The sequence below is a fragment of the Charadrius vociferus genome, unplaced genomic scaffold, assembly GCF_000708025.1.
Source record: "Charadrius vociferus isolate BGI_N301 unplaced genomic scaffold, ASM70802v2 scaffold326, whole genome shotgun sequence".
In the NCBI taxonomy this organism is placed as follows: Eukaryota; Metazoa; Chordata; class Aves; order Charadriiformes; family Charadriidae; genus Charadrius; species Charadrius vociferus.
Window position 1 is genome coordinate 2,755,361 of NW_009649062.1, and position 9,263 is coordinate 2,764,623.

Below are 9,263 nucleotides of genomic sequence, written 5' to 3' on the forward strand. Positions count from 1 at the left end.
GGAAAGGCAGCCTAACACTCTGCTGCTTTTGGGAGGTTCAGGTGAGAAGCAAAACCAGTTTATCCTTATTAGGCCAGAGATGCCAACCTACACTACCGTTATGAGCAATGGGCAGAATTTTCTGCAGTAGCCGCAGATATTTTGAGTACCTGATGCAAGATTCCTATGTAAGGCCATGAATGCAGATCACCCAGCTCTGGGAGTGGGGCTTTGCTGGCTAATTTGGCTTGCCTCCCTCTGCAGACAAAAGCCAGAGTTGTTTCCTGCAGAGGGAAATTCAGAGCAGGAGCTAGAGATGGTCTCAACAGCCCTCTGAAAAAATATCTCCCCCTCTCAACAAAGGCGGGAGCTTAGGAGGCTCAGCAAACAAAAGCATCATCAGTAAAATCTCAGGATATTGACAAGATGACAAAACCATTCTTGCTCTTTTTCCCCATATCATAAATAGGCAGAGGTTTTAGTTCTCCACTTTTCATTCTTTGATTAAGGTTGAGTTGTTTTCACCTATGTCCTGGTTTGAGGACCACCACAACCTACAAGATATCTTGCAAGTTACAGCTATGTAAGTCTAGTTAAACAGAGTTCTCTCTCCTTATCCAGTTTTTTCTTTGATTTACACTTTTAAGGGTAGAAATTCTTAGGATGATTAGTTTTTTCTCTGGGCTTGGCAGCAGCCTGGTGGTTTATGGGTACTTTGCTACCTGATAATTCCCCAGGTCGAAGATACCGCCACAGGAGTAACCCTGGCATTCACTGAATACTCAGTAATTGTTGTACGCCACGGTGTAGACATGCTCATGAAGCGGATAAAACATTGGTAAGAGTGTGAAATGCAGGTAGAAATGCTCTGGAAGAGACCTAGGCCAAGGCATTTTTTTTCTTTAATTTCATTGATACTCTTACATCCAGATGCTTTTACTAGAAACCAAGTGCCAGGTCTTATTCTGAAATCTTCATCTCTCACTGCAGCCCCACATTGCAATATTCATTTCCTTCTTCTCATCTTGGTCTGAAAGGGACAAAAGCCAGGTTGTTTTCCTATGAAATGATTTGAAAAAATCCATTTAAAATATGCAAATCCAGCGCTTGGAAAGACCCACCTGACTACACAGTGTTCCCTTGGGGACTATAACTATTGCACTTGTAAAGTAGAACTATTTTAAGCAGAAACCTGTCATTAGTATCTCATAACTTTGTCGTGCCATGTTCATGCAATAAATGCAAGTGAGACTTATCATTATGAGAGCAGTCTGAACTGTTTTCCCCTTTCATCCCAACAGTAGCTTCTCCAGCTAAGGAAGCACACACCATATCTAAGAGAACATCCACCAGGGAGTGCTAGAATTGACATCAACAACCAGCTTTTTCTTGTGGACTTTTCAGACTAATCCTTGGAGGGGAAGAAAAAAAAAAAAAAAGAGCTAACTTGTGACTGGACACTCAACAGACACATAGAGATTCTCCAATACAGATGCAAGATGCCATATCAAATAAGATCCTACATCTATGCAAAGCTGCCATCCCTGCTCTAGTTTTTGGGCTGTTTGGGGTTTTTTTCTTTCTTTTTTTTCTTTTTTTTTTTTCAGAAAATACCCTCATTGAAACATACAAAAAAAATGTAAAGCTTTAGAAAGAGAAACAAAGGCATCATTTAGAGTGTCTCCTCAGGCAAATAATCATGAATATGATGGGATCATCACAAATAAAAGTAAGGCAGTGTAATGAAGAGTTCAAAATGCCATGGCCATTTGCTTTAGGGTTTTAATAGGTCAGCATAGGTCTTTTTGCTACTAGAGCATGTTCTCATTAACAAACTGTATGCAACACACCATAGAAAAAATTAACAGTAAACGATAGCGTTGGGAACTGACAGGGGTGATGAGGGAGTTTCTAGAAGATCAGTCTGGTTTTCATTTTCTGTAAGTTGAACAGTCCAAAGCAGCTCAAATTAAAGAGTAGAAAACATGATTAGATTGTTTGAATTGCTTGGTAACCAGACGAAATATATAACAAAACAAAAACTAGACCGTTGCAAGAAAAGTTTGCTTGTAGAGTTCAGTATAAAAGTCCATTGAGCAAGTTATGTATGTTCATAGGAATCTGTAAAACTAGCGTTCCTAAATTAACTTCATATATATATAACTGCCCAAATATGTGGGGGAGATTTAAATAATGAAATCCATATGCAGCTTAGGTGCCCAAAATGCTTTGTTTTGTTTTGAAAGTACCAGAAACAGGAGAAAGGGGAACTGAAAGGCAATCCCATGCAAATTTTGCTGGCCACTTCCCAGGAAATAAATTTGGATCTTTAAAGGCCGACAAAACACACACATAAATGTGTAAACTGGCCTTGCAAAAAAGAGAGCTGTTTGTGCTTGGATTTCCAGCTGCACGACCCTGTTGTTTCATCCAGACGCATCAGATGTTTCACATGTTGGAAGTCTATTGTACAAACATATGGAGAAGGAAACATTCCACATGTGAAAGCCAAAACCTGCAAATATTCTGTACTGCCACTAGCATGCTGCAGAGTGTTACTGCAGCTCTTTGGGAGCCGGGTCATTATGTCACTAAATATCACTAGCAGGTGAGAGGGCTTATGCAGGACATATGGATAGTGACCCTTGAAAAGCAAACAAACACCCTCTCCCTTTCAGGCAATATTTTTAACTAGGCTTCTAAATAAGCCATCGCTCCAGCTGAGGTGGGCCGTTCAGAGGTCTGTTAGGGTCTGAACGCACTTCCCCAGTTTTGGATGATATACAAACAGCAGCACTTTTCCCCACCTTGTTGTTCCAGGATTAGTCTTCTCTTGTGCACTCTGCAAAGGGAAATTTCCAAGACTCCGCCTTTGCCAGGATTTCAGAGAGCAGGATGCTTGTAAATTTTACTTTACTGCCTACACATAAGGAGAGACCATGAGGGCACAGCAGGGAGGGTGTGGGAGAAAGCAGAAAAAAAGCATCAGATGCTGCAGCCAGAGGAAAAACTCAGCACTGGGTTTGTTGTTACAGGGTCCCAACCAGTGAGCAGTTTATTTTTCCAAATAAATCTGCTTTGCAGACATCCTTTCTTCTTCCCCATTCAAGTTTCATCCAGGAAACCTGGAATAAGTTACTGTTGATTTTAGAGGCAAATCAAAGCGTTCAGCCTGCTAAGCTTGCATTTAAAGTTAGTCTTGATGAGCAACTCCTTGGGGCCCTTGTATTCAAATAGCGAGATCTCGGATTCACCTGAACTGCCCACCCATGCAGATCTATAATACAGGCAGGAAGACAAGGCAACGGGCAGCCTGGGCTTCAAGCTTCAGTTCCAACAGGAAAGGCCCCACATTTTAAGTCAAAACCAGGAAAAAAGATCTCCCTTTAATAAAAATCTAAACAGTCATTCAAAACAGTGGAATATTTACTAACCAAGACCAGGAGAGGGAAGGATTTAGGTAGAACAAGCGGATTAGACCTCCCACTGCTAATCCCAAATTAAGTATGGTAGAGAGCTGGCGCACCCTCCTTGGAAAGGCGGAGCAACCAACTTTCTGGGATTTGGATCAGGTTGGATGTTCAAAAGCATTTCATCCCAGATCTCCTGTATTCGGGAAGCTGTCCTTATTGGCATCCTTGGCACCCGTCCCTTGCTACAGTCCTGCTACTCGTTAACACAATAATGAAACACAAGCACTACGGAAACGGGTCAGTAAGAGATGAGTGAACTTCCAGAAGTACCTTCTTCAGAGCTGACGGTAGTTCTGAATGGAGGCTTGTACCAGCCTATTTTGTTTAGCTGGTTTGATGTTGCAACCTGGCTGCTAATATAAAGAAATTAGAAGAACAAAATACCGGATGAAAATGAGATAGCGCAGCAGGTTATGGCTTGCATGTGGCAAATTTGCTTTTGTTTTGCCCCTTTGAACACCACCCACCCCTGTTTTATATTGAAGCATAATGGTGCTGCCTCTACTCCCCCAGGACCAAGGATTTCACATAATTTAATAGTTTCTGTAATTAGATATTTGTGAAACTCTGAAATCCTCTGATGAAAGGTGCTGTAAAAGTATTACCAGCTCTTCTACCATGAAAGGACTCCACCCAAACCCAAATACAGATGTTGTCCTCAATGTACATCATTACTAATCCAAACCAGCAGTACTTATGGCCTGATTTAAATCCTCCTGAAGTCCCAGATGACTTCTGGGAGCTCCAGTAGGGCCCCAAGAATTCTAGAAAAGAAATATAGGCAAAGTAGCCTTTTCTCCTTTCAAAATTGGAACCTCCTTTTCCTCGGCAATGACATGAGTAAGGATATTCAAAATGAACCATAAGGCCATTTGCAGCTGAGAGCTTGTAGGAGGAATTATAACGTTCTTGCACTGAGTTCGAGAACTGAGGCTGCCAGTAAGGCTTTTCCCTACTGCTGTATAATTGTTCCACATATTAATGTAAGACTCTGTATTGCCCTGTCCCTATTCCACCCTGCTTCTGCCATGGATTTGTACAAGTAGCAGAGAATTATTTTTCTATTTAGTACTTCCCATACTCAAGGAAGTATCTAACCACCAAGTTGGATATTTATTATTTATAGACGTGAGAGATCAGAGCATAGACTGACCTTGTAATAATAATAATAATAGCGTGTAATGGGAAGGGTTGCTGTACCCAGACCAGGTCTAGCTACAGTACTGCTGAGCAGCCGCTCTCTGGTACCAAACATGCCACAAGTTCTTTTTTTTTAAGAAGAAAGGGAGGCAGGAAGAAAGAGACTTGAAGATTTTACCACCATTCCTGGTCCGTCATGCAAAGAAGCAAACGGGAAGATTAGTAATTGTTTCTTAGTTACCACAGGGAAGTTTGTTCGCTGGGTCTTTTTAAACCAGTGCAACAGGATTGTTTGCTTCACCCTACCCAGACAGTAAAGAAAGAAAAATGACTTCAGCGTTTTCATCCCAAGGATGGCTGGCATCTCTAGAGGTACTGCACTCTTTTAGTTCCTTCTGCATAACGATTACCCACATCTTTCCAGAAATCTTCTGCCACGGGCTTACTTCTCTTACCTTGGCTGCCGCTTCCATTGCTGGCCTTGGCAAACGAGAGATTTATGGTTCAGCTCTACAAAGAGAGAGTCCCGTGTGCTGTGCAGGACTTGAGGCCAGCCTCGTCCATCTTCTCAGCTTTCAGCTTCTTCAGTGCTTCAGTAATTAGAATTATCAGGACTAAAACACTGTGGACATTATTGCTGCTTAGCGTGAAGCTAACAAGAGAGCGCCAGATTTATAACATTTTGGCCAGACAGAGAATTAAAAAAAAGTTACAAATCATTGCCCAGTTCCAGGGATATGTACTCCAGGATCTTATTTCGCCAGAGACTCCACGTGAACTTCAGCCTCTAGGAGAAATCCGCCTGCATTTTTCTAATTGAAATACCAGTCAGACCAGTGGCGGGATGCAAACTAACATGCATGAAAAATAAAGGTTCAATGACCCAAATCAATTATGTTTTAAGGGCACTGCTCTGGACTCAGTAGGAAATATTTTAAACAGGAAAAAGAACTAAATAGGATCATTCATTGAACTGACCTGGAAATGAGACAGAAATTTGGTAAATAAGAAGTTCAGTGCAAGCTAGTTTTATGTACCAAATGTAGTGGATTAGAAAAAAAAACCCAAACAAAAAACAAGCCCAGATATTTCTTAGGCTCAAATAATATTTCAGATTTCTGGGTACTAAAGTGAACAGTACAATAAAACAAAGCAATTCTCATGCCTTCCTTGAGCACAGGCAGTGTTACACAGTTTACTTCCAGACATTAAAAAAAAAAATAATAGTAGTTTATAGAAATCCTGAAACTGCATCTTTATTAAACTAGGACAACCTGCAGGTCTTCTGTATAAAACACAAATAATAATTTAAAGCAAAAACAACGTCTGAAGATCAGAACCAGCTACTGTGGCTGGATTTTTAAAGCGCATTCGCACAAGCTACAGAGAAACAGCTCTACTGCTTCAGGATATATGAATATAGCTGTTCCCCAAACTGGACGAACATCCAAACTCTGCACAGCAAACATCTGCCAAGGTACACTGTAAACACAATAGGAAGCAGCTATGGCAATTAATCAAGATATAAAGAAAATAGGAAAGACCTATCATTTTTCTATTCCTAAAGCACAGAGTACTTTCACAAACAGTGAAGAGATTAATAGATATAAAGATCATTGCCAACAAAACTTTCAGATTCTTTGAAGGTGCCTTATTTGTCTTTATTGGCTTCGTTTCTTGAGACAGAAAGGCAGCCTAGTGTGCATATACAGTGCTTTACAGTCACCTATAAAGTAAAAGCTACCTGGACCTAAAAGTCCCATTAAAGTGTTACAAAAATAACCCCCACACCTGGTAGCAGATGGGATTGGAACCAGATGTGCAGTGCATCTGGTAAAGAACAGGGCTGCTGCTAGCAGACACTGAGCCATTTGAGGGACATACTTTTCCAGTCCAGCATTTGTCAGGAGACACTTGATAAAAGTTATATATTTTGCCTCCACTTTTCTTAAGGCAGAGGTTGACCAGTAACAGACCTATTGTGTGTCAATTTAAAACATTTGAGAATTTCAATATCCTCCACACCACACACCCCCCCAGTCAGAAGTGCATATTTTGCTGCTCCAGTTGCATAATTTACTGATTCAGTTGCATGCTTGGTTGATCTGGCAGGAGACTAGTACAGTAGTTGAGATTCTGGATACATTGCCAATTGTGCAGCATGCTTTGTTGATCAGGACCGTAGAATTTAATAGCTGAAATTTCATACACTTTAATAATCAGGCCACATTCTTTACTAATTGAAGTGCATATTTTAGTAGTTGATTTTTTTTTTTTTTAATCCTTCACTGATCTTGGGAAGGATCCTGCTCCCTCTGAAACCAGCGGAATTTTGCCATAGTCCTCACTGGGAGCAGGACTAAGACTTTCACTGGAGGGTCTATTATTGCTAAGATTTCTTCTCTTAAAAGGAACAAGACAGGCTTGATTTTTTTCTTTAAGCCAGCAAGTGAACAGAAGAATACCAGATGAAGGATGGCACTGGCATAAAGACCTCCTCCATAGGGATTTGATTAAACAGATAATATTTTATGGACATACAGAGACATAATTTTGACTATGTTATTCTTTCATCAGGCTTACATTCTTCCTTCAGGATAAACAAGACGCTTATCTGCACATCTTGTTCCATCTGATACAGACACGCAGGAGGAAACATCATACACCTTATCTCCAAATTTTCTTTCATTTGATCTAACTGCTATTTTTATATTGCTGTAGTACTCAGTGAAGGATTCCAGAGAGCACTCTGCTTTGCCACAAAATGTGTTTCAAACATCCACGCTACCTCGCAGCATCCCAAAGCTGAGAGTGGCAGAGACCACCTTCCTGGATGAAAAGAGCAATTCAGTTCCCTATACCTCATGCAGACCTTGCCCTTGCCAAGGAAGTTTCTGTTACGTTTTTGTATTGTTAACTCTAAGCCAGAAGACAATTCATTTCTCATAAATCTTTGAATACCTTTTTTCAACTGCTAAATTGAACTACATTTGAACCATCAACTTAGAGTGGGATGTGTATTTTTTTACTAGCATAGCAACACTATCAGAATGTAGCCAAAAAAGATAAAAATAATGAAGCCTACGCAGCATAGTGCAGTCCTTGATGAGTGAAGAGCAAGAGAAACTTACTCAAAAAAATAACAAAAACAGGGAGCAAGAGATGTACACACAGATTTCACTTTCACACTTAAGAAGATAAGCAGTAGAAAATGGCTATGTTTCACTCTGCAAAATAAATTGTCCAGTATATTAAGGGACTATAGACAACGTGATCAAAAGAACAATTGACACAGCGAGAAGTCAAGTCTGGGAAAGTATGCAGGAGGCTGCTGCTTCTTCATTAAGGAGGCAGTTTCTTTTCTAGAGTGCTGTTGGTCAATTCTTAACTAGTTCAGATACTGCCTGATGGGAGTTCAAACAGTCCTGATTTCAGAGTTAGAGAACAACAGAAGCTGGCTAGGAAACATAGAAAAAAGAAAAATCAAGCAAATGTGATACAGCTTGCTGATGCATTCAGTGTCCCACCATTGCCACTCAGACCCAAAGGCACCCCCCACAGCTAACACTTGGTCCACTTCATGACAGGCAAAGTTAGAACAAAACTAGTGCAGGAAGGATGTAATAACTTAGGGCAGCAAGCAAGTTATGTAGTTTAGTAAGAGAAGTATGCTGCTGGATGAGGGAGTTGTTCATCTCTAGTAACAAAGCCAAAAGGAAAGAGTAAGGTTGCAGGTTATGCAATGCAATTCTGAGTTAAAAGAGAAACAAAAGACAAAACCCCACAACTGTACAATTCAACAGATTGAAGTGCGCACCTTTGTAAAGTTAATACTTAGTACTTCAGTGCCAGAAATGTGGCTTAATTAAGAAGTTCTCACTGTAGCTATCTTCACTAGGATACCAGAGTGAGATAAAACATCTTTGTTTCAACCACAAACTCATCGCTGTGTTCATATGTGCTGCGGCAGAGAGTTGGTGTATCACGCAGAATTACAATGCTGTTTTCCACCAGGGAAAGCAACACCCCCCACCTTTTTTCTTAAGATATATGTACATATCAAAAAATATAAATGTGTGAAATATTGTTTTCTTACAGTGTAGCGGCTCATGTTTTATAGATCTGAGAATCTTTACCAGAAGCGTCAAATCTTGCTCCTGTCAGGGTCCACAGGAAAAGTCCAACTCACTTCAGTAGGACCAGGACTGCTTACCCTTCCCAAAGCACAGAGCAACTGTTCACTCTGCAGCCGCTCCTAGTTGCGGGGTATTCTGTGCTTCCTTAACTGCCTTTCCATCACCGCTCTGGTTCCCCCAGTGCTCACCCAGTGGCTCCCAGCCTGTGCCAAGATCCCTGCCCTGGGAGCTGTAGCTGTCATTTGCACTGTTTACCTGCTCTCCGGACTACGGAGGAGGTGCACAAGACCGGAGAGCATGGGAACAGTAATATAGCACAAGGTGGTTTTCTGGGGTTCCTTACGCCACGCTACCCCTCGTTAAGGATGCTTTTGGGCCAGTGCTCTGATTTCTGCTGGAAATGCTGTTCTATCGGTTTCTGCGGGGCTTGCACCGGATTTCGGCTCTGGCTGTATGGAAGCGGACAGAGTGATCCGGAGACAGCCTCCCGCAGCACCGTGTCTCCCGGTGCCCTCGGGACGCCGAGGCCAGCCCC